This window comes from Myxine glutinosa, chromosome 4 (genome assembly GCF_964187855.1).
Source record: "Myxine glutinosa chromosome 4, kmMyxGlut1.1, whole genome shotgun sequence".
NCBI lineage: Eukaryota > Metazoa > Chordata > Myxini > Myxiniformes > Myxinidae > Myxine > Myxine glutinosa.
This window is the reverse complement of record NC_136264.1, coordinates 177,177,576-177,204,161: the sequence shown is the minus strand read 5'-3', so window position 1 is coordinate 177,204,161 and position 26,586 is coordinate 177,177,576. Positions and strand designations below refer to the sequence as shown.

Here is a 26,586-nt window from a genome sequence, read left to right as displayed (position 1 = left end):
CTCACTTACATGTCCTCTCATCGGCGGTCTGCCGTCGAATGACAGCTTCTGCAGGTGGGAAAAAATTCACGCGTGTGCATTAGGATCGCCTACATACGTGCACCAATTAACGCCTCCCTAGCTTCTTTTTTTTACGCACGAAAAATAAAGGTCGGATACTTTTTGAACACACTACGTATTTTGCGATTTAAACTATATTTATTGCATGGTAATAACATACAACCATGACAAAGTTAATGAATATGAACATAAAATGATAAATAAATTGATAAACAGGGCAGAATGATGTCCTTTGTAAACGTCTCTCCCTAAAAATAAAAATACAATGTTTTTCGCATCCCTGTATTAAACTGGGTAAATCAAATAAAGAAAAGTACAAAATTAACATTCAAATAACTATATATTTTGATATTAGAGCATTCGCAGTAATCATTACGATACATTTACGATGTTTTATACTAAAAGGATATTTTCATTTCAACATATAATATGTCATTTTAAGTTACGTTCTATAACTTTACTGCACTTTTATAAAATATTAAATACGGGTTTTAAAATGTTACTCAAATGTTTGTATATTGGCAAAGGTGTGTTCACGTACCGACAACCAGGAAACAAGCGCTTCTGAGCAGTTAATGAATGACAAATGTTAATTAATGTTAATTAATCAGTTAATGTTAATGACAAAGTTAATGAATATGAACATAAAATGATAAATGAATTGATAAACAGGGCAAAATGATGTCCTTTGTAACCCTAACCCTAACAACCCTAACCCTAACAACCCTAACCCTAACACTAACAACCCCAACCCTAACGACCCTAACCCTAACAACCCTAACCTTAACAACCCTAACCCTAACAACCCTAACCGTAACAACCCTAACAACCCTAACCCTAACCCTAACAACCCTAACCCTAACAACCCTAACCCTAACAACCCTAACCCTAACAACCCTAACCCTAACAACCCTAACCCTAACAACCCTAACCCTAACCCTAACAACCCTAACCCTAACAACCCTAACCCTAAAAACCCTAACCCTAACCCTAACAACCATAACCCTAACAACCCTAACCCTAACAACCCTAACCCTAACAACCCTAACCCTAACAACCCTAACCCTAACAACCCTAACCCTAACAACCCTAACCCTAACTAAATATATCTTTCCATTCTTTCTGGGGGATTGACTTTATCCTACAGGGGAGTGCTTTGATCCTGGAGGGAGTGTGTTGATCCTGACAGGGGGAGTGATTCTGTCCTTGGATAATCACACTCTAGAGTGTGCCAGTCCTAGGATTAGTTCACTCTAGAGTGATTTTATCCTAGGACAGAATCACTCGAGTGAGATTTTATGGGAGTGAGAGAATCCTGCTACACCGGAAGATGCGGCAGATTTTCCTGAGGTATCCATTTTCCTGAGGTACCTTGCTCATGTCTGACTCGATTACTCGCCAGCGCTCAGAGCCATACATAACAGAATTGACATTGCTGTTATAGGGTCTTATCTTTGGCTTCAGACTGTACTGCTTAGACCTCCAGATGGGATGAAGTCGAGCAAATGCATTATGAGCTGTGCAGGGTCTGGCCTTGATATCTTTCTTGGCTCCATGTCTTTGCTGATAAGGCTGCCTATAGGTATGTAAAATTATATACAGTCTCTCGAGCTCCATTTCCTGTAATGGGTACAGAAGGCATGGCATTGTTGTTCATCACCTGGGTCTTGGTGGTACTAATGTTGAGACATGTCTTTCTCGCAAAGCTGGCTACCACATCAATTTTTTCTTGCAGATGGTTGTGCCTTGATGACAAAACAGCTAAATCATCAGCAAAGTCTAGATCTTCAGTTTGCATGAAAATGGTCCACTTTGCATGAAAAGAAGATAGATGACATGATACAAACCTGGCAAACTCCTCACTCCACAGGGAACCACTCTGAAACCATTCTGATAGGAAGTCGTTCACGGTGACACTGCATTCAAAGTGTTGGTATAATTTGCTTATTGGGGTAACAAGAAATCTAAATAATTCCAGAAATCTCAGTGTCTTCCACAGACTCCCTATGTACACTATCGAATGCCTTATCGAAGTCGATGAAGTTTATGTAAAGAGGTGTATTTGCATTTCAATCACTGTTCGATGATGTGATGTTATGATGCATCCTCTTCCTGCTCTAAATCCGACATACTCTTGTTTCAGCTTGATGTAAATAACCTTGTCAATCCTGTTGAGGTTGAGGAGTATCCTGCAGAAGACCTTGCTGGGAATTGAGAGCAGTGTTATCCCTCACCAGTTGTTACAGTTACCGAGATCACTTTTCTTCGGCAGCTTGACTATGAGTCCTTTTGTGCAGTCATCGGGGATGGTGTCTGTGGTCCAAACCGTTTTTATTAGCATAACCTTTCTATCAGCACAATGCCATTCTGTGTGCTGGTTCTCGTTGCATAATGCCATTCCCATTCTCTGCCACAATAATGCCATTCCTTTTTTTTCTATAGGAACAGTAAAATATATGGAACAGAGAGAGGACCAAGTCTGGAAAGTTTTGAACCTACCAATAAGGTTGCAGGAACCAAAGAAATATGGGATGGACAGATGAACAAAGTTAGAATAAGTAGAACAGCCTGCAACTCAGCATGGGGTGGCTGTGAGTTGCCAAGTTGGGATTTTGGAGGAAAGATTGTGGCTCGATAGACATACGTTGGAGAACCCACAGATGAAAGAAATTATTTGAGATCCTTTGAGATGTCTAATGTGGTCTCAAATCCTGACCCGACTATGAACTGTCAGATTGGTGCTTTACAGGCAGGATGGTTTAAACTGATTTGCGCTTGGTGATTGGCGCTTCAACTCATGGACCTCCCACCCATCAATGAGCACACTGGCTCTTAGATGGGACGTTCAGCTGGAGAGCTGTCTGCCAGCATTGATATTCGACGTACGTTAGAGAATCCATGGTGTATTTAGCAAATAATAATTGTTATTGTCGCTAGCACTGTGAACAAATTAAAAAATTCTGTCCCAATTTATACTGCAATAGCAAACCACCTAGTGCATTTCCTTACACAGGGACGAGATTCACCAGTTGCTGACATCCTTTCACCAAACACCGTAGAAAGAGTATGGGATTAATCGACCAATTGCTATGTTCCAAAGATGGACATAATGATTTCAACAAGAGCAAGAATTACTTTACAATACATGTCCCGTACAGGTGCCAATGAGTGTTTTTTTCACGTTTTAACTAATTTTAAAAATTGATGAAATGCCCTGAAACTTGAAGTTCTTCTGTAACTTATCATACTAAAGCCATGTAGCAAGTTTCAGCTGAATATGTTGAAGGTTATGGAAAGAAAGTGCAGAAACCCCCAGGTGGGACGGACGGACAGACAGACGTAGAGCAAACCTATAGTCCCCTCTGGATAGGGGACTAATAACTCTGTGGACTTGATATCAGTTGTTAAAAGTGGTCCTTAATTTCTGCCCATTTATTTTCTGCAAGTTCAGCCACAACTTGCACTTCACTGGGCAATTAAATAATTTCTTCTCTTCTATTTTTCTTACAGACCTTCCGCTGTATGCCAAGGAATCGCAGTCCAACACTTTCAGTGTACTGCAGAATGTCGGGGAGCCGCCAAGCAATGTGCTTCTGCTGGAAGTGACTTTTGTTCAATTGCCTGCAGATTCACCTCTAATCCAGTTGGAACCCTGGTGGCGGCATGACTTGTACTTGGAATTACAAGACCGTATCGGTCAATCTGACTGCACGGAATGACCAGCATGCACTGAGCCCAGCTTCAACTCGCAGACGCCGACGCAAAAATTGTGTAAATGTCAACTATTACTTTACAAAGTTTGCTCTGATATGCAAATGTCCTTATATATGAAAATTTGCTGATACACAGAAAACATTTCGCGTGTGCAGTTAATGAATGGTGATTGTATTGGTTGCCCTATAGCAAATATTGCTGATGTTTGGATTCTCCAATGCTCAAAAAGGATGATGCAGATGTAGCGCACTTGTTCTCTAATTATCGAGTCTGAGTTTAGTTCCTGTCCTGACTATAAACTGCGGGATTGGCACTTCAAAGGCAAAGCATTGTACCATAAAGTGCACCGTCCCTCGCCTGGATTTTAGCTTTGTGTCTTGTCTGCTAGCATTAGTTAGTGGGCATTAAAATCCATGGTATCTTTTGTGAAGAGTAGGTAGGTTATCGGCAACACCTTAAAGAAATCGTAAATTCTTGCTATTTTCATTAGTTGTTATGTGGAAGTTTACAGTTGTGGAAGGTTGTTATGTGGAAGTTTACAACTTTGTTGTTTATAAACTATGTGGACGTTTACAGGTCTGGCCAGTTGTTATGTGGAAGACATGCGGCAAAATCTTTTCCTGGTTGACTCCAAAGGAAGGTGGGACTGATTGGGGCCATTAAAGTAGTAGTAGTTTGGATTCTCCAGCAACTCAAAAGTTTTGAGGTGAAAGTTTAACTACCAGTGATTAAATAAGAAACTAGATGGTATTCATAGAATACTTACCCCACGCAGTTCAACTTGGCCTGAGTCAACTCTTCTGTTTTTAAGGGGGTTTTTTTTCCTTTGATCTAATATTGATCTAATATTTGATCTAATAACCAAAGCATTCAGAATCATTGGAATCTCCCGCGATGAAGCTAACTCCAAGGGCCTCTCACTCACTCACCGCAGGCAGGTTGGTGGTCTTTCCGTCTTCTACCGACTCCTCTCTGGCCTTGCCCCCCCAGCTCTCTCTGGGCTCTGTCCCGCAAATATTCCTACAGGTCGCACAAGATCTGCGTGCAACCCTCTTATGGTTAAACTGCCAAAATCAAGACTCTCTGCTCACCTTCACTCCTTCATTCCTCTTTTCTCCCACCTCTGGAACAAACTCCCTCACTCTCTTCAATCCCACTCCACCCTCCAGGTCTTTAAAACAGCTGTTCACCACCATCTCTTATCTTCCCCCATCCAAAACCTTGATCTTTTCTACCCCCGCTAATTTCACCCCAATTGCACTTTTTTGAAATACCAACTTCTGTCCTGGAAGTCCTTGGTGTCCTTGTGTTTTATACTTCTCCCTCCCCCCCCCCCCCCTTCCCACGCCTCCTCCCCCCAAGCCCTCTCCCTTCCACACATCTCCCTGCTCTCAAATGTTGTGTTTGTGTGCTTCCCCTTCTCTCCCCATCTTGTCTTCCGCTCCCTCTTTTTATATATTTTGTTTGTCTGGTTGATTTGTTTGTGAAGTAAATGTTAGCTCTTTCACGAGCCTCGATTCAGTATACAAAAAAAAAAAAAAAAAAAAATGGCTGCCAGATCACGTGACCGATGGCATCGTACATTTACATTCTCTAATATAATTGTTTGTAGATCACGCTCAAGAGATTTCAAGCTGATCGGACTGTGTTGTACTTGTTGAATTATGATGTCAGAATTAAGGCACCAATGACGTCTTCATTAACAGCACTACGTCCCCATGATTAGTTCCTTACAATGAGCCACGTTTCAATTTTTCCATGCAGTGGTTTCAGAGATAGAGGTGCGACATTTTTCCAAGATGGTGTCCGTATCATGTGACCTGTGACATCATAATTATCACTATAAAATTATACAGAAGGATGCACTTCTGCGGTGCATAATCTTGTGTCAATCGGACCAACGGTTGCTGAGAAAATGAATTTTTAAAATGCAGACATGTACATACGTACGAATGTTCGCCACACGTACGCATGCAACCGATCCCTCAACCCCGCCTTTAGCTTTGCGAGTGCAGGGTAACAATCTGGTTTAGATTTTTCTCCACTCTGCTGTGGGGATTTGGGGATGAGGTTTGTTGATTACAGATGTATGCAACAGCTTCCCCTGTATGAAGCGCACATCGGAATCTTTACTCCATGATTTTCCACTACATTGCCCGAAGCATCCACTGTAGGCTTATGGCAAACAAAAAGTACTGTGTGTTTCCAATATTTAGTCTTGTGAGAATAGTAGGGTGGGAATTTTAGTTGGAAACAAAATACGGCTTTTCATGGGAAAAAAAATCATGAAACAAAACCTTTCTTTAACTTGTCTTTTTTTATACAAACGTCTAGGCCCATGGAGTAGCTGAATGACAAAGGGCAGCAGATTCACAAACTACCAAAGGAATAGGGGGGGGGGGGGGGTTGGACATCCATGATGGGGAAAGGAAGAATAACACAAAAATGAGCAACAATGACCTTGACTGGAACAAAATGGTAAAAAGGAAAATCCGGATGCATGGAAGAGTTTTTGGGTTTGCATGGGTGAGCGCATGAGGTAGTGATGGGCAGCACATTTGAAAGACTGAATTGAGGAAGACGAGAAAACAGACACGGAGACAATTCCACAATCGGGAGAACAAGGGGATGAATGAATGCCGGTTGGCAATCACTCTGGACTTTGGGAGGGTGAGCAGATGGGAGTTTTCAGATGAACATGTGTGGCCTTGGGTGGCTTCGAGAGGTAGGAGAGGGCAGGAGGGATAAGGCTAGATGTAAGCTTGTATATAATAGAGTTATACATTTTTTCTAAGTCCAACAAGGGCATAACTCTGTGGAAAATTGGTGAAACGCCCCGAAACTCAAACTTGTTCTGCAACTTATCATAATAAAGCCATGCACCAAGTTTCAGTTGAATATGTTAAAGGTTATGGGAAAAAAGTATCTAAGGTCGGTTGCAGTGATAGACTCCATTGACTTGACTCTGTCCTGAAGTCGGTGAACCAACACCAAGCAGTGATATGGTGGCAATTAAAGTCTCTACATATTATGAAGTGTGAAAAATGGTGAGCAGGGAGCAAAGTATCATTGTTTACAGAGAGAGCCTTGTATGTTGAGACATCAAAGTTGGGGGTCGAGTAGACCACACAAAAGAGCAATATTTCGTTACTGAGAGGTATACGCAAAGTCAAATATACTCCATACAATTGGGGATGTCTAGTGAGGGTCACACGTTGTTGGGAGTGAGGAACAGTGAGGTACAGCGACACCACCAGTGACACACTGTATCCACTGGACGAGACAATAAGCAGGGGGGCACAATGATGAGTCCAAGACATCCTTTGAAGTGTGTGTGTGTGTGTGTGTGTGCATATGTGAGTGCATGGTTTTCTTTTTGTGTAACTCCACATTTAATATGAATTTTCACTTTTGAAAAGCCAAAAATTAAATAACCTCTCCCACAAAATCCATAAATGTTGGAAGTATGCCAAATAGCAATAAAGTATAAAAAGATGTGGAATGCCAAGCACACAACTTATTAGTATTCTCCACTCCTCAACCCCCTCCCCAACTGTGACCTCAACAATATTCATCAGTTTTCTCTCCAGATTGTGCCTTCTCAAGTAATTTAAATCTTTTCAAAGGTGAAAGTTCAGATATAAACGTGAGTAGTGTAATAATGTTGCTTCTGGGACACCTCCGTTTAACATGGGAAATCCCTATCTAATGTCATTTACCCCCTTGTCTTTTTCAAAAATCATAAACACCTCTATTTCTCCCACCCTCATCTTTATGAACCTTTTGTCTGTAGTACCTATCCTTAATGTTGTTCATTAGACCACTCAAACACTACAAATATTTGTTTTCTCTTATAGACCTATCATCCTTCTTCTACATATCATCTGGCAGATTAATCTTTGACCCATTCACTTCCATATTAATTCTTTCCCTCCCTCATTGCCCCTAAACACCTATATTTCTCTCACCCTGTTCTTTACGAACCTTCTAACCTTTTGACATGCTATCCTTATTCATTAGACCACTTAAACACCTGTGATCCTTCTGACCTTATGGACCTTTTAACCTTTTACTCTTAATATCATCTGGTGAATATAACCCACTCAAACAACGACCCTACAAATATTTGTTTATGTGTGGGAAATAATTTAATTCTCTTGCCACTCTCTTCACCATCTAATATATTAACAAAAAATATGTTTGAGTTTGGTTCTTTATCAAGATATTTTAACTGAGATAAAATAAAATGATAAACCTCCCTCAATGTTCTTGTCTGAGCACCTCCAGTGCCACATACCATTTTAAAATTAAAGTATATATTTTCCTGACAACCATCAAAGTTTTCCGTCCACTCAAAAATATTTCCATCTTTTTTACCCAATTCACCGGTATTTAAATTAATTCTCTTATTTGTTTTGTGAATTTTTTTACCAGTTGCCTTTTCAATTATACCTATTTGATATTTTTCACATTCATTATGTTTTCCATTTATATACCAAGGTTGATTACACCTCCACTCTTTAGTCTGGTTGATACTTGGTTCTATCATTTATATAATAGTAAAAAAGGCGGCGGTAGCCCGTTAAAATCCCCAACCCCCCCCCCCCCCCCTTTTTAACTTATCACTTATATATATCTTATCACTTATATATATCTTATCACTTATGTATATCTTATCACTTATATATATCTTATCACTTATATATATATCTTATCACTTATATACTTATATAACCATAAGGGAGACTATCAATTCCATTTTCTAAAATAAACCTCTTATCATCAAAAGCCCCCAATGCTTTCTTATTTATCTCTTCTGAATATAATTGATGTTTATAACTTCTTATTCCATTAATCTTTCTAAACTCTTCTTTCTTTGTTGTTAAACAGTTATAATAATCCTTAAAGTTTATTGTTTCTTTAATAACATTTTTCTTTACACCTTTTAACTTCTTATCAGTCTTTTCAACGTTATTCACAATGTATTTATAAGCATAAGCCTTTGACCTCAATCCCACAAATTCACTCATAACATTTCCTCCTAATTCATCCTTGAACTTTCCAATCACCTTTTTATTTTTAGAAGAGAACAACTCACTCTCTGGACTGTAATTACTCGTGTCATAGATATTAATGTCTCTTTTCATGTCTGAATAAACATCGTTGGTATTAATTTTCAAAATAAAACTATCTGTATCCATATAAAGTAGATTAACATCATTTTGATATTTCTTCCTCAAGTTATTATAAAAGTAATCATACATTAATGACTTTGATAAATCAAGAATTGTTGTTCCAATATAAATAGGTTTGTTCATTTCAATACTCTCTTTAATCAAATGGATCGCACAAAAGTTCTCAGTAAAGACCTCAGCTCGAGTAAAACTCGGTCTATTAATTAATTTTGATGCTTGTTCCCAAGATGTTGATAGTCTGATATTTTGTCTTTTCCTCACATTCTCCATAGTCTTACCAAAGACCGCATTATTCATCAATTTATAAAAGTCTTTCTCAAAATCTGTTTTTGACTCTGTTCTTCTTTGTGTATTAAAATCAATGTACCCCTTTAACCAATGACTTTGATTGAACTTTAGAACCCTATGGATCTTCTCTACTCTTAGACCTTTTGATAAATATTGTCGCAAATTTCTTTGGTGTAGAACATAATTTTTCTTGTTATATAATGTAGTAAGTAATTTTTCTGTTGATTCACCTATATCAAACGATCGTTGATAATCACTCAACCATTCTTTCTTTGGACTTTCTTTCTCACAAGCAAATGGGAGATCTTTGTGTAGGTTATGGAGTTCCTCTGGATATTTTAAATCAATTTCAAAATAATAACCAACTTTTTCTTCATCCAATTCTTTTTGTGTAGAGATACATACATCTTGTAAAACGTTTTTGTAGTCTTTTTCCTTTACCCATCTAAGTTTTCCATAAGGAAGAGCCTGAGACATTGCCCAGCCATACAGGTTGTTCGCGTCATAGTACATCAAGTAAGAACTCTCTTTCGTTGGATCATAATTTGGAAGATATTTGTTATTTGCTTTTGCGTATCTACTCGAGCAGACTTGTGAAATTCCACCTCTTTTTGCCTTTTCAATCATCAAAAGCATATCAACATCGGTTATCAAATCCAAATCTTGTTTTGTCATTTTCAACATCGCACTCCAGGCCAATCCAGGTGCTGTGTAGTAGTGAGCAGGATCCAATCCATATCCAGTGCGACAAACAGATCTAAAGGCTTCAAATACATCGGCCAATAAAAGCACATCAGTTTTGAGATACAAATCGTGATACTCGCCAAGATTCTTGATGTTATATTTTTCCCAAACATTTTGTGCGTGTACATAATCTTTATCAGATATATGACTATTATTTAATTTGTTATAGAAATTTTCTTTTGAAGGAAGTTGTGTTTCATTGAATCTCTCAAATGAGTCCATATAGTCATAGGGGTAAATTCCCTTTTGTGTTAGAAAATCTTTATCTAAAAAATACTCTGAAAGACATGGAAACTCTTTTAGATTTTGAACCAAGTTAACCAATGGACTTGCCATGAATTTAAATGTATCAAGAAATCTGATATGAGTAATAGGAGATGTGTGAATTGTTTTTGTGAATGAAATGTATTTCTGATCCGTGTTTGGAATTGCTGAGATACTTCCAGAAGTCTTTGAGAGTTCCTTGATAAATAGATGTGTATCATAATGAGCGTTGTTATGAAGAAAGACAGGAATGAAAGAGGGGAGTTGATAATTAATATTACAACTTTGATGAGCCGGACCTCTATATTTACCAGTGAGATGACAATGGTCTCTAACCTTTAGACCTTTACCAATTTTCTCCTCACAAATATGACAGACATTGTTTTTTATAAATTCCCTTTTTTCTTTACTTGTTAAGGACATTGGTTTATTGGTTTCTCTCATTATCTTGGTTAATCGAACACAGTCTTTTTCTAGTCGTTTCACAAACTCCTCTGGGGTATTTGAGCCTCTATACATCTCTAACTTGTTATATTTATCACCAACGGATGATTTGATATAATAACAAAAACCACAAGGAGTATGTTTTTGATATTTATTTGTGTATGATTCTTTTGGATCTTGAGAAGCAGTATCAATTTTTTCTAAAATACTTTCAAAATCAGCATATATAACAAATGGATGTTTGATCTTTTTATTTTCATCTTTGAATGTGATCTTTGAGCCTTCTTTAGGCATATTGATTACCGTTGATTTATGTTCGCCACAATAATTTGAATGTTTATCTAATCTTTCTTGTGAATTGAAGAAGTTAAGACAACGCAAACAAATATATATTTTATTTGTTCTCTTACAGACTTGTGGTTTTATTAATTTAGCAATATCTTTGATGTATGTATAATGTGAATTTTCGTCTGAATTAAAATATAGAAGATTAATATGAGTTTGTTTACAATTGTCAGAAAGCTTTAAAACCTGAATGTTGTTTGTTTCTGTTAGACCATAAACATTAACTGATAAATTATTCATCTTTTCAAATTTAGGAATATCATTTAAAGTCATCGGAAACTTTAGATCTTTCGTATTTAATGTATTCTCATATTTTTTATAATGAGATACTCTTTCATCATGAAAATGTGGAGGATGTAAGTGTGCTAAAATAGACCAGAGAAAACATTTATTGTCTTTATTTTTGATATTGATAACTGCTTTTCTATTTTTGATAACACTGGGTAAATCAATGTAAGAAGAAGCTTTTAGAGGATCTGATTTAAGAATATGAATGTCTATGTAAATAATTTTTCCTATATTGAATCCACTTCCTACGATTGAATTATCCACATCTTGCTCTTGTTTAATAAGTTCATCATAGACTCCTGATGTTTTAAAATCTTGATATGAAGATATAAAGTGTGGCTCAGTTCTCATGTATGGTGCATCTATAACTCCTTCATCCTTTGTCATTTCTAATTTTACTCCCATATAAAATTTAAGTGGTTTCATTTCCTTTAGTGTTTTTTCAATCAACGTTTGAACAGCAGGTTTAACTATTTCTACAGCATCAACTATAGACTCTGGTTCAGGAGGTTTGAAGTTAAAGACTCTTATTTTAATATGTCCTTTGAATGCTCCATCAGAGTTTTTAGTTGTGATAAAATTTGATAAATGTAGATTTGTTTTAAGATGTATTTTGAAGCCTTTCTTGAGGATATTTTTATTACATGTAGAACAGTGTTTTGTTTCAGGTGGAAGAGGGGAAAGTTTGTTTAAAATGTTGTATGTATGTTTTGCGGTGAGAATATGTTGTTTATAATATTTTACTTCCTTCTCGCAAGTATCACAATAAACCATATTTATAGCGTGAGAAAACGTGGTGTTTTATATATATCACTGTGCTTAAAATAAAACACTTTTGAGCTTTACAGCTCCGTTTTATATATATCACTGTGCTTAAACTAAAACACTTTTTCACTCAGAATCATCTAAGTCATAACTATCACATGAATACTCAGAATCATACTCAGAGTCATCAATAAAGCTACTCTCATAACTATCATTTGAGCACAAACTATTAGTATCATAACTATCATCTGTGTTCAATGAAATACTATCATCACCATCATCCAAGTTCAATGAAATACTATCATCACTATCGTCCGAGTTCAATGAAATAGTAAAATCTTCACTGCTGTATTGACTCATATTTAATTAGCAAGAAAAATATTCCCATCAATATCTATATACTTTCTTTCATTAACAGATTCAATCTCTACAATTTTTATATCAAAAGTTATCTTTAAATAATCTCTAACTATCATAGAACGAAATGACATTTCACCAGAAATATTAACATCATTCATTTTACTTAGATCTACACCCTTTGGATTATTAAAGAAAATACAAATGTCTCCTCTAGAATTATTAATGGTCTTATCATTCTTTTTCAAAGTATCGTGGTCAATCACTTTTTCAAGCTTTGAATAAATTGCCAGGAGTAGAGGAGAAACTTTTGTTAGATTTACTTTAATGGATGTCTTTCCAGGTATAGTTAGAGCTCTTCCTTTAAATGAAATAGAGGGGCTCATGTTATTTTCCATAACTGGTTTTACCCAAAAAATTTCCATATTTATCTTTGTTGAATTTAACATCTTTGACATATTTTTCTATATCTTCCACAGAAGTAGAGATTGATTGAAATTTGTCTTTTGTGCTTTGAAACATTGTATTTATTAATGAATAAACTTGCGTTTAGTTTAAGTAAAAATTTACCACATAAATATGATAAGTTCTGAAGGATATTTAGAATTTCCAGACTCTCCATATGATAAATTAGAGAATTGTCCGGCTTGTGATAGAGTGGGGCTTAATGATGAGGATTCATATAAACAATGTTTATTCTGTGATTATATTCTAATTAATGATAATAAGAAATATAAAAAAACATATAACTCTTTTAAATTAGAACCAAAAATGAATTACTTTACAAGATTAATAAGAGAGATGAATGTTAAGCATTATGGTGATAATACACCATTTCTTACAAGGAAAGAGACTCTTTGTATTGAGGAAATGTATAAGGGTTTAATGATATTTATTATTCAAAATAATTTTAATGGAAATGTTAATACAAGATACTACATAAATAAAATAATGAATTATTTTGAAATTAAACCAGAACTCAGGATAAAATATAGAGTTTCTAAAATAGCTCAAAAAAAGTTGGATGACTTGTTTTCCAAATATATAAATGAATGATTTTTTACCCGTTTGGGAAAATAAGATAAAATTTAATAACCATAAAAACATTCCAAATTCATTGAGATGTCTAATAGTTGGTTCAAGCGGATGTGGGAAAACCTGTTTACTTTTAAAGATGCTCCTTGGTCCTAATTTTTTAGATTATGATAATTTAATAATTTTTACAAAGTCAAGTTTTCAACCCGAGTATCAACTACTCTCACAGGGTTTTAATGCAGGTCTTAAAAAGGAAGACATTATCGGTTTATTTAAACTTCAAAACAAACTGAATGATTATAATATTGAAGATATAATACAATTATTTTGTGATACACAGAAATCAAAATCGAAACCCATAACTTGTATTCTCAGTGATAATACGGATGATATACCTTCACCTCAAGATTTAGATAAATCAAAAAAGAACCTCGTCATCTTTGATGATTGTGTTAATGAGAGAAACCAAACAGTAATGGATAGCTACTATATAAGAGGGAGACATTCTTCTTGTAATTGTATATATCTTAGTCAATCATATTTTCAACTCCCTCGACGCTCAATAAGAAACAATGCCAATACTTTTATTTTATTTAAGTTAAATTCAATAGATGTAAATAATTTTTGGAGAGATAATTGCTCTACGTTATGTAGTAAAAAAGAATTTGAAAATTATATGAAACACACGATTGGAAAATATAAATATATTGTTGTGAAACAAGATGAGATACTAAATGATATTTTTCAATAAATAAATACAGAAAATGAATACTGAAGAAAGAGAAAGAAAGTTTAAGGAACATCAACAATTAGTTTCAAAAGTTGTTAAACAACAGGAAGAGATAAAGAAGAAACGGAGACAGAAACTAACTGGTGAAGAAGCCTTTGAAAGAAAACAAGAGAAATTCTTTAAACCACTTTTGAAAACTCAACACTCACCTACAGTACCCACGGTAGAATTTACTCCGAAAAAACTTCAAATGCTCAAAGATTTTAGTCAGATAACAAAACAAGAACTTGGTGAATTAGAATATGATGACGAGGGATTATTTCGGAAACTTGAGGAGGTAAATCAACCCCCTAATTATGTTGTGGAAGCTCTTCAAAACAATGAATATTCGGCGGGTTCAAAAACCAGAGCAGGTCTCATTCCAACAGAAGAACCAGCAGTGTTTCATCTTGTGGAAGAAAAGGTATTGATATTTAATGATGAATTGATGTTCTTGAGTTCTACTCAACCAAATGTTAAATTAACTCCAAGATTAATGTTTCTTCTAACAAACCCCGGATTCAGCGGTTCAAAATATTTTGAGGAACCACTTGATATGGAAAGAGAGGAAGATAGGGTATATATTGAGTTGTTAAATGCACTTGATTATGGAGTTTCTGTTGCTGGTAAAAGTAAGAAGAATGAGAAGGAGAAACATATTATTGATGCTTTAAGTAAACTTGGTTCAGGTGTTAGTTTTCTTCCAAATGACCCATCACAATTAGTTAATAGGCTATTATTGTTGTTAGGTAGTAAGAAGGCTGGAAACAACAATTGTTTTAATGAATCCTCAGCCATTTTAGATCAGTTGATGAATATGAAAATAATTAATAAATGTCAATACAAAGATATTTTATTAGATATTAAATAAGATGAGAAGCACAATTCTTAGTTTTAATTTCACAACGAGCGATTACACAGCTTCATTCCCTTACCCACTACAACTTGACCCCCTTACCTCATATGAGGCATCTTTATTGTCGATGGAAACTTATAATACCTTGTTTAATATCACAGAGAAAAACAGCAAGTTTAGTTATAATCCAGGAAGTGGATATAAAACTATAACTGTTTCACCTGGAGCTTACGAGATTTCTCAAATATCTTCAGAAGTCTCTCGCCTTATGAAAGAAAAAGGTGATGAACCAAAAAATATTGTAATAGATATTCAAAAACACACTTCAAAATCAACTATTAAACTTAAAAATAATTATAAAGTTGATTTCACGATTGAAAATTCGTTTAGAGAGCTATTGGGTTTCTCTTCAAAAAAGATTGAAAATAACGGGACGTTTTACAGTGATAATGTTATCCAAATATCCTCCGGTATAAATTCAGTATTAATTCATTGTGATTTGATTGATGGTGCTTATAACGATGGAATAAGAACAAATACAATATTTTCATTCAGTGCATACTCAACCCCGATTGGTTATAAATTTAATATGGAACCAAAAAATCTTGTCTATTTACCTGTGTCAGGAAAAACCATATACAGAGTAAATTTTAGGATAACCGACCAAGATAATCGTATGATATCCTTTAATGATGAAATTATATCCATCAGAATTCACCTACGTGAAGTTTTTCAATAAATAAATAATGGTTATTGTGAGAAAACACGAGTTGGGAAAATATAAAATAATTACAGGGGAGGGCATGTTCCTTTCACCAGACTATACAAGGTATGTGGGTAGAGGATACTATAAACCTAAGAGACAACGAGGTGTAGGTCATCAATTTCGAAATAAAGGAGATGGGATAATTGATACTCTAATGGGTATTGGTTCAACCATCCTTAAACATAAAGACCTAATTGGTTCAACTGCTTCTGCCGTGGGCTCCGTTGCGGGTGCTATAAAGAGTATAAAAGATGCTCAAAAGGAGTCTCATAAATTACAAGCAATCAAAGAAATAAAAAAAGGTAAAACTCAACTATCTTCACAAGAACGACAAAAAATCATTAAAATACTTGGGTCAGGGTTTCAACAATTTTAATGCTATATAAATACAAGTATGGAAGCGATTGATAGTATCTATGATTTGGATGATACGATTATCATTTCAAACTCCACTAAAAAGGAAGACTATTTTAAGGTAAATGCTATAACAGGAACAGACTGGAATTCAAACGGAACAAAAAGTTTTGAAATAAATAATCAACAAACTTACTTGAATATAGCTGATAGTTTCTTGCTGTGTAAATTTAAATTCACTAAGGCTGCGAATAATACTAATGCTACACTCGTAAATGATTTCTTCTGGAAAATGTTTGACAGTGTCCGCCTGTATATTGGAACACAAGAGGTTGAAGCGGTTGATTATGTCTCTGCTACATCTGAAATGATGAAATTTACACTATATTCGTTTAGTGATAGAATGGGTAAGGGAGCTGTTGAAGGTTTTATTCCTGATATGTCAACGGGTACAAACGCAGACCCTGGTTATAGTCAAAGGAAGTCAATGTATAATGATGAAACAAAAGCAGTGAATAGTTTTACCGTAGCAGTACCTCTTAAAGGTATATTTGGATTTTGCGATTATGATAAAGTTTTGTATGGTCTTAAAATTAGATTTCAACTACAAAGGAATGATAATGTAAATAGGTTGCTTTTTGGGGATGAAAATGCTTTTGGAGACAACAATAAATTTGTTATTAATGATTTGTGTTGGTATATCAGTGAATATACTCCTAATCTTAAAACGGAAGAGATGTTAAATAGAAGACTTAACTCAAAGAAACCGCTAAATGTATCATACCTTAAAAGAAGATGTCAACACGTTAAACTGGAACACACTACCTACACTTGGAATTTGGGTGTTCTTCAAGGAAAGCCACGATACCTCTGGCTCATTTTTAAAAAAACCAGATGGAGAGGACGGTACTAATAAGAATAATGCGCTGAGTGATAATGCTAAGGTGAAACAACTTCGGGTTTCTCTTGATGGCACATTTTATCCGCGAGATAGATTGGAAATTGATTGGGAAAAAAATGATTATGCGGAAGCCTACAAGTCCTACCAAAAGGTGTGTGAAAGTAATGGTAATAATGATCCTATTTTGGATATGGTTGCGTTTCAAAAACTTTATACAATCTACGCAATTGACCTGAGTTCTCAAAAGGAAACTATAAAGTCTAATCGAGTGGATACTTCTCTATACATTGAAAGAGGGGAGAGTGAAGAGGTTAATGCATATTGTTTGCTTTTGGAGGAAACAGAATTACAGATTAATACAGATAATGGTGTTATGATTAATATCACATAGGTTTTTTCTCATAAATAAATGGTTGGGGTATATGTTAATCAAATCAATCTTAATAAATTAACATCTTGTATTCAAAATCAAAAGCCTTGTATTATTAATGTTAATACAATTCAAAGAAAAGGAGCTGTAAGAATTGATGTTTTACTCACACACACACAAGTAAAAACACTAAATGATGTTGGATCACTTAAAATTAAAATGACGAAACCTATGTTAAAGAAATATTCAATAGATGAGTCAAGAGGAGGATTTCTCCCGTTTCTAATTCCTTTATTTGCTGGTTTAAGTGCGGCGGGAGCATTGACTGGTGGTATTTCAGCAGCGGTAAAAACTGCTAACGAAAGGAAGGCACAACTAAAAGCTCAAAAAGAATTGGAAAGACATAACAAGGAGTTGGAGAAACAAATTAGTGGAAGTGGTGTAATTGTAGATTTTGCTCAAAAACTTGAAAGTCTACCTGATAAAGCTAGATTGTTGGTTGGAGATATGCTTTCCTCTATCGCTCAAGCGGGTGTTAAACTAACTAAACGGGGTAATGGATTGTATCTTTCTCATAAATAAATGGATAAATGGTTTAAACAATTTGGAAAGAATACAACGTCAAATATAGAACTAGCTAAGTATTGTAAAACACTAAAAATTGATAATGTGGTTATTTGTATGAGAGATGAATTAACACATATAAATAAGAATACAAAGAATATTATTATGAATTTAGACACACAGAATGGTTCTCATTGGGTTTGTATTCATAATAGTCAGGATAAATATTATTTTGATAGTTATGGTATGCCACCACCTGTTGAAGTAATACAATTCTTACAGAATGGTGTTTATCAAACATTCCAAGTTCAAGAAATTAATTCTAAATGTTGTGGCCAATTATGTTTATATGTATTATTTCAACTCAACAATAATGAAAATTTTTATGATATCATTTTTTATCTAATATAAATGACCTATGTTGGAAAAGATGGTTCTATCTTTGGAAAATCCTCTCAGGATATTGATTTATCAAATTATTATACAAAGGCACAGGCTGAACGACAAAAATATAGTGTAAGTAAAAATATTAATATGAAGAATACTTATAAATTAATCAATTATCCAAACCCTACAGATGCGAATGACTTGATTAGATTCAGTGATTTATCACAATATATATCTTTAAAGAAAACAGCACGTTTTGTGAAACAAGTAAAATTTACAACCACAACACCTGGTTATACTGACCATACACCTTTCCTCATTGAATTTAACTACCTGCTTACAATTAAATTTTATAAAGAAGGACATTTAGTTAATATGCGAATTAATAAATGGGGGTATGATATGCCTGATTTAGGGTATAATTGGTCTTTTTCAATAAACATAGAAGACCTACATGATTTAAATCAGTCTCGTAAAGAAGAATATTATCCACTTGGTGAAGATAAGGATTTATGTGGAAGTACAATTAGTAAACAACAAATACGTGATTTTAAGAAAATAAAAATATATGATAGTATAGCGATGGTTCGCATGACAAAGAAGGAAGGTAATGAGATAAGGATAGAAAGCCGAGGAATACAAACCGATTTGGTAGTGGGAAGATGGGGTGGTATTACCTGTCATAATATTAATCTCACATATATTTCTGATACATAAATGGCAGGAAGAAGACTACAAGAGAATTATAATTTTTGTATTCAAGGATACCTACAAGAAAAGGGTGCTCGGTATTACATACCTTATGATTTGGAGCATATACATGGGAATTTTGTCATAAAAAACTGGCCTTATACTGATATTGTTAAACCCACAAATAGAGACTTGTTTAAAATATTAAATAAAAATGAACTTCTCAAAGTTATGAAATATAAAACTCTTTTAGAAATCGTCAACAAATCTTATTGGTATCCTATTATGAGAAAAATAATTATAGATACAAGAATATCTCAAAATCCAGATGAGTATATGTATAATATTCTTTGGGGTTCAAACTCAAGGGTAGCAAGGGATGAGGAAGGAGTTGAAGAAGAGAAGGAGGAAAGAGAGAAAAAGGAGAAGGAGGAAAGGGAGAGGGAGGAGAAGGAGGAGAGGGAGAAAAAGGAGGAGAAGGAGGAGAGGGAGAAAAAGGAGAAGGAGGAAAGGGAGAAAAGGGAGAAGGAGGAAAGGGAGAAAAGGGAGAAAAAGGAGAAGGAGGAGAGGGAGAAAATGGAGGAGGAGGAGAGGGAGCAAAGAGAGAGGGAGGAAAAATATAAAAAGATGGAAATCACTGAGATTCATAAAAGATTGAGTGTATTAAAGCAAATAAATCAATCTCAACGCACCGAAGAGGAAATTAAAGAATTAACAACTCTTATGACGAAGTGTGTATGAAGCATGATATTGCTTATGGGAAAACCACTACGTTGACTGAAAAACATAAAGCCGACAGCGAAATGTTGTATAATTTGTCTTTGATACAAAATCCAACGTTGAGAGAGAAAGTTGATAGGTTTATTGTGAGAAATTTGATAAATGCTAAATTGAAACTTGGTCTTGGTTATTCCTCAAAAAACTATTAGGCTCTAATGATGCCATCAAGACTGAGGAGCTTTTGGCTGAAGAATTACACAAACCTATAATCACAAAGTTTAAAAGAAGGAAGGTTTATTCTAAATACACTGACCACATATGGTCCGCTGATTTAATTGAATTGAATAATGACAGGGGATACAGGTATGCTTTAACCGTTATTGATTTGAGGAGTAGATTTGCCTGGGTTGTCCCTTTAAAAAATAAAAGGGGTGATACTTTAATGTTAGCCTTTAAGCTAATATTTGATCGGGATAAAAGGAAACCAAAGAAGTTATGGACTGATGAGGGAACAGAGTTCTATAACAAAATATTCATGAAATTTCTTAAGGGGAAGGGTATTAAATTATACAGCACCTTTAATGAAGGAAAGGCAGTTGTTATTGAGCGTTTTAATCGTACTTTAAAAGAGAAATTATATAAAAAATTCACACAACTCGGTTCTCAAAAATGGGTGTATTTAATTCAGGATATTGTAGATAATTACAATAATACAGTTCATTCATCAACACAATCAAAACCATCAGAAACATTTACAAAATTAGAATATGAAAAGGAGATTAATTTGAGAAAGCCCAAGTTTAAAGTTGGTGATATTGTAAGAATATACAAATGGAAAAGTCATTTTGAGAAAGGTTATACACAAAAATGGACTCGTGAATTATTTAAAATCATTGATGTAATGGATACAGTCCCTTGGACCTACAAATTATATGATTTAAATGGAGAAGAAATCTTGGGTTCATTTTACTCACAAGAATTACAAAAAACACAAGTAAGCAGATAATACCCTTGAAAATAATAAATAAATAAATAAAATGTAATGGGGATACGTTTTTAAATCTGTGAACCCCAAACACAGAATCCCACAACTTTTTAGTTGGGGCTTAACTTTTGTGTGTGTATAATGGGGATACGTTTTTAAATCTGTGAACCCCAAACACAGAATCCCACAACTTTTTAGTTGGGGCTTAACTTTTGTGTGTGTATAATGGGGATACGTTTTTAAATCTGTGAACCCCAAACACAGAATCCCACAACTTTTTAGTTGGGGCTTAACTTTTGTGTGTGTATAATGGGGATACGTTTTTAAATCTGTGAACCCCAAACACAGAATCCCACAACTTTTTAGTTGGGGCTTAACTTTTGTGTGTGTGTGTATGTGCGAGTGAGTCATAATAATATACAAACCCTAACCCAACCCCATCCCTAACCCAAACCCATCCCTAACCCAACCCATCCCTAACCCAACCCCATCCCTAACCCAACCCCATCCCCAACCCAACCCCATCCCTAACCCAACCCCATCCCTAACCCAACCCCATCCCTAACCCAACCCCATCCCCAACCCAACCCCATCCCTAACCCAACCCCATCCCTAACCCTCACATTCAAAATCCCAACCCTAACCCAATCCCATCCCTAACCCAACCCCAACCCTAACCCTCACATTCAAAATCCCAACCCTAACCCAACCCATCCCTAACCCAACCCCATCCCTAACCCAACCCCATCCCTAACCCAACCCCAACCCTAACCCTCACATTCAAAATCCCAACCCTAACCCAACCCCATCCCTAACCCTCACATTCAAAATCCCACCCAAACCCTAACATAATCTTTCTTTTCTTCTTTTTTAAATACGTATTTTTTTTTTTTTTTCCTCTTCCTCCAATTCTGTCTTTCAAGGCTTTTAAGTTTGAAGAAGTAGAAATGGGACGAAAGAATTTTCCAGCATTTTCTTCCTCGAACTTTCTTGATATTGCTTAAATCAAGCGTCATTAAATAAAGAACATTGTTCATTGCTTTAGAATCCAAAGAGTCTCCAAGAGGAACCCCACAGGTAGAGTCTCCAAAATAAAACCAACTTTCCAAGTTCCCAAGGTATAACCACATTCCTGTTGAGCCTCCAAGATAGGTATCACATTCCGAGTCATCAAAACAAAACCCCCATTCCGAGTCTCCAAAACGAAACCAGTTTTCAAAGTCTCCAAGGTAAAACTCTTTTCCTAATTTTATGAAATTTAGTGAGTCTCCAAGGTAGGCTCCACAGTTAGAACCATCTAGGCAGACCTCATAATTAGTTTTTCCCAAATTTAGTGAGTCTCCAAGGTAGGCTCCACAGTTAGAACCATCTAGGCAAACCTCATAATTTGTTTTTCCCAAATTTAGTGAGTCTCCAAGGTAGGCTCCACAGTTAGAACCATCTAGGCAGACCTCATAATTTGTTTTTCCCAAATTTAGTGAGTCTCCAAGGTAGGCTCCACAGTTAGAACCATCTAGGCAGACCTCATAATTAGTTTTTCCCAAATTTAGTGAGTCTCCAAGGTAGGCTCCACAGTTAGAACCATCTAGGCAAACCTCATAATTTGTTTTTCCCAAATTTAGTGAGTCTCCAAGGTAGGCTCCACAGTTAGAACCATCTAGGCAGACCTCATAATTTGTTTTTCCCAAATTTAGTGAGTCTCCAAGGTAGGCTCCACAGTTAGAACCATCTAGGCAAACCTCATAATTTGTTTTTCCCAAATTTAGTGAGTCTCCAAGGTAGGCTCCACAGTTAGAACCATCTAGGCAAACCTCATAATTTGTTTTTCCCAAATTTAGTGAGTCTCCAAGGTAGGCTCCACAGTTAGAACCATCTAGGCAGACCTCATAATTAGTTTTTCCCAAATTTAGTGAGTCTCCAAGGTAGGCTCCACAGTTAGAACCATCTAGGCAAACCTCATAATTTGTTTTTCCCAAATTTAGTGAGTCTCCAAGGTAGGCTCCACAGTTAGAACCATCTAGGCAGACCTCATAATTTGTTTTTCCCAAATTTAGTGAGTCTCCAAGGTATAACTCTTTGGCTGGGTCATCAAGGTAGAACTCGTTCAGTGGGTTTTGTTTTGATAACTCACAATAAGTATCATCATGGTAGAACTCTTTTTCAGGATTTTGTGGATCTCCAAGGTATAACTCTTTGGCTGGGTCATCAAGGTAGAACTCGTTCTGTGGGTCTTGGTTGTTCAAAAGATCTTCAAACAAAAAAATAACTTTATCCCAAGTTGTGTTAAAAGTAGAATTTTCATTTCGTAGCTCAGATACAATTTCCTCCATCGACAAGAGGTTCGAGTCCAGTTCATCAATCTGAAGGTTGAGCGCTACACAGGTAGTAGGACTCCAAGGAATAGCAAAGTTATCCCATTCCATTTCGGCATAGGAGTCCATTCTCAAGTGAAGCAGAAAGCGTGTTTGAAAAAGCCTGTGTGGTCGGTGCCTTTTATAAGAAGGGCTGGGTGTGTGTCATTTCCTGTGGAAATTCCCTGGGCGTGTCTTAACTGGAAATGATGTGATGGAAATTCCCTGAAAATGATGTTATGTATTACCTGGAAATGATACAATGCTGAAGAGTTTATAAAGTGGGTGGGACTTAGCAAAAGTGGGCGGAGCTTAGCAAAAGTGGGCGGGGTATAGCAAAAAGTGGGCGTGGCATAACAAAAAGTGGGCGTGGCTTAGTAAAAGGTGGGCGTGGCTTACCAAAAAGTGGGCGGGGTTTTTCCAAAAAGTGGACGGAGCTTAACAAAAGGTGGGCAGAGCCTACCAAAAAGTGTGTGGCACTGGAGGCGCTCAAACAAGAACATTGAGGGAGGTTTACCATTTTATCTTAGCTCAGTTAAAATATCTTAATAAAGAACCAAACTCAAACATATTTTTTGTTAATATATTAGATGGTGAAGAGAGTGGCAAGAGAATTAAATTATTTCCCACGCATAAACAAATATTTGTAGGGTCGTTGTTTGAGTGGGTTATATTCACCAGATGATATTAAGAGTAAAAGGTTAAAAGGTCCATAAGGTCAGAAGGATCACAGGTGTTTAAGTGGTCTAATGAATAAGGATAGCATGTCAAAAGGTTAGAAGGTTCGTAAAGAACAGGGTGAGAGAAATAGAGGTCTTTAGGGGCAATGAGGGAGGGAAAGAATTAATATGGAAGTGAATGGGTCAAAGATTAATCTGCCAGATGATATGTAGAAGAAGGATGATAGGTCTATAAGAGAAAACAAATATTTGTAGTGTTTGAGTGGTCTAATGAACAACATTAAGGATAGGTACTACAGACAAAAGGTTCATAAAGATGAGGGTGGGAGAAATAGAGGTGTTTATGATTTTTGAAAAAGACAAGGGGGTAAATGACATTAGATAGGGATTTCCCATGTTAAACGGAGGTGTCCCAGAAGCAACATTATTACACTACTAACGTGCATCTGTATTATAAAAAGAACACTGACAAACACCGACAGACACATGCTGTATACACACCGCATCACCATCCAGCTGTCGTCCATGAACTATCGACCTCCATACGCAGAAATAGCTTCCAGCAATTGCCACATAAACAGGAGGAGGTGCGTATTCCGATGGCTGTGATGACGAGAGAGGTGGGAGGAGGATACAAGAAAAGTTAGTACTGTTGCATGAAATGTGTTGAAATAAAGGGATGCAGATAGATGTTAATTGAGACTAAAATCATTAGAAGAAATGAAGTTAGTATATACATGAGTTAATTATTTTTAATAATAGATATTGGACCAGGATAAAATTTCATCATTACTGAGATGTAGCTGTGATGGGGATGTGCAACCCTGTACATTAGGACAGGAATATGTAGAAGTATAAAAAAAAATTGTTTTGAAATGGGTAAACCCCACTAAATTGATAAATAAAGTTGTTAAGGGATAGATAAATAAAGAAAATGAATGATAAAAGATAAATAATCTACCACATAAAACACAATGTGTGTTTGTGTATTTGTGTGTTTGTATGTTTGCGTGATGTCTGTCCCCCTTCATAAGGGTTTTAAAGGCTTTGAGTCGCGCTTTCGGAGGGATTTGAGTGGAGTTTTAATGGGAAATCGTTGAACACGAGTGTGTGCCCACCAGTTAAAAGACCTAAAAGACTCCGAGGACCCAAAATACCCCAACGACCCAAAAGACCCCAAGGATACAAAAGACTTAAATTACCCCAAGGATCTAAACGACACAGAGGACACCAAAGATCCCAAGGACCCAGAAGAGCCCAAGGACACTGAAGACCCCAAACACCCAAAATAACCTGAAGAACCAAAAGACCCCGAAGTCCAAAAAGACCAAAAATACCCCAAAGACCCAAAAGACCACAATAACCCAAAAGACCCAACCCTGAAGACTCAAAATACCCCAAAGCCCTTAAAGACTCAAAAGATCTACAATAACCCGAAGACTCAAAATACCCCAAAGCCCTTAAAGGCTCAAAAGATCCAAAATAACCCAAAGACTCAAAACATACCATCAACCCAAAAGACCCAGATACCAAAAATATCCCAAAGACCAAAAAGATTGAAAAGACGCAGAAGACCAAAACGACCTCGACGATCCAAAAGACCAAAAATACCCCGAAGACAGAAAATACCCCAATGACCCTTAAAGACCCCACAGACACAAACTATCCAAAACACCAAAAAGACACCGAGGACCCAGTGGACACCAAAGACCCAAATTACCCCCAAGACGCAAAATACCCCAAGGACCCTTAAAGACCCAGAAGACCAAAAAGACCGGAGGACCCCAAAGATTCAGAGGACCCAAAAGACTCAAATGACCCAAAATACTCTGAGGAACCAAAAGACCCAAGGATACAAAAGACCCAGAGGACCCAAAAGATCCCGAGGATGCAAAAGACCCTGAGCACCCAAAAGACCCAAATGACCCAGAGGATCCAAAAGATCCTGAGGACTCCAAAGACTCAAAAGAAGAGTAATTATGTCTCTTACATTGGAATTGTAGACGATGGCTTGTAAACTGAGCCTCAAGGTAGTTGTACAGAAAACGTTATTTTTTTTAATAACCATAAATACAAGGCACAGGGGGGTGAAATTTGCTGCACATGATGTCCAATTCGCGCAGAGTAAAACGAGTGTTCATTTTCGTCTGTATGATGTCCAATAAAAAAGAAGATATAAGCACACCTGACACTATAGGCCCAGGCTTCAGACCTTGGCATGCTCAGGTGGCTGTACCATCAAAAACAGTTACAACCCATCATTTTTTATATGCTTTATACTAGTAAATAAATAAATTCCCCCCTTAAAGATGATGTTTGAAAAAACGTTTCGAAGTGGATAATCAAACCATTTTTCCTGACTCAACAAAACGTACATTTCACTGTTGTTTGATTTGTATTTGTAATTCGTTTGCGAATGAACCACGAACAGACAATGCCAACCAACTGGTGCACTCCAACTGCCCACACAACTGCACATTTAACAGATCTTGCAATGGGTTCACGATGCTTATTGCTTGTTTCTCAAGGATAATTTTTAGACGTGTTACAATGGTGTTACAATGGTAATTGTTCTTTTTCCATAAAAAAGTGTAATCCTTATACAAACACTGTAATCCCGTTGTGATGGTTATTTCTCATTTTCCCCGAAAGTGTAAACGTTGCAGATATTGCAATGACGTCATGATGGTAAGT

General features: G+C 36.1%; 1 protein-coding gene across 3 annotated transcripts in view; it reads left to right on the top strand.

Moving 5' to 3' along the window:
- The window catches only part of LRAT (lecithin retinol acyltransferase), an 85,298-nt gene that overhangs the window by 7,999 nt on the left and 50,713 nt on the right, over positions 1-26,586 (top strand). For 2 of the 3 annotated variants that reach the window (XM_078776746.1, XM_068114016.2), the window contains exon 2: positions 3,571-3,831. The gene's annotated coding sequence lies outside the window, so the exon portion shown is untranslated. Of the gene's footprint in view, positions 1-2,813; positions 2,943-3,570; positions 3,832-26,586 lie in introns of those variants that run through there. The other variant, XM_068114018.2, reaches the window with a different exon arrangement.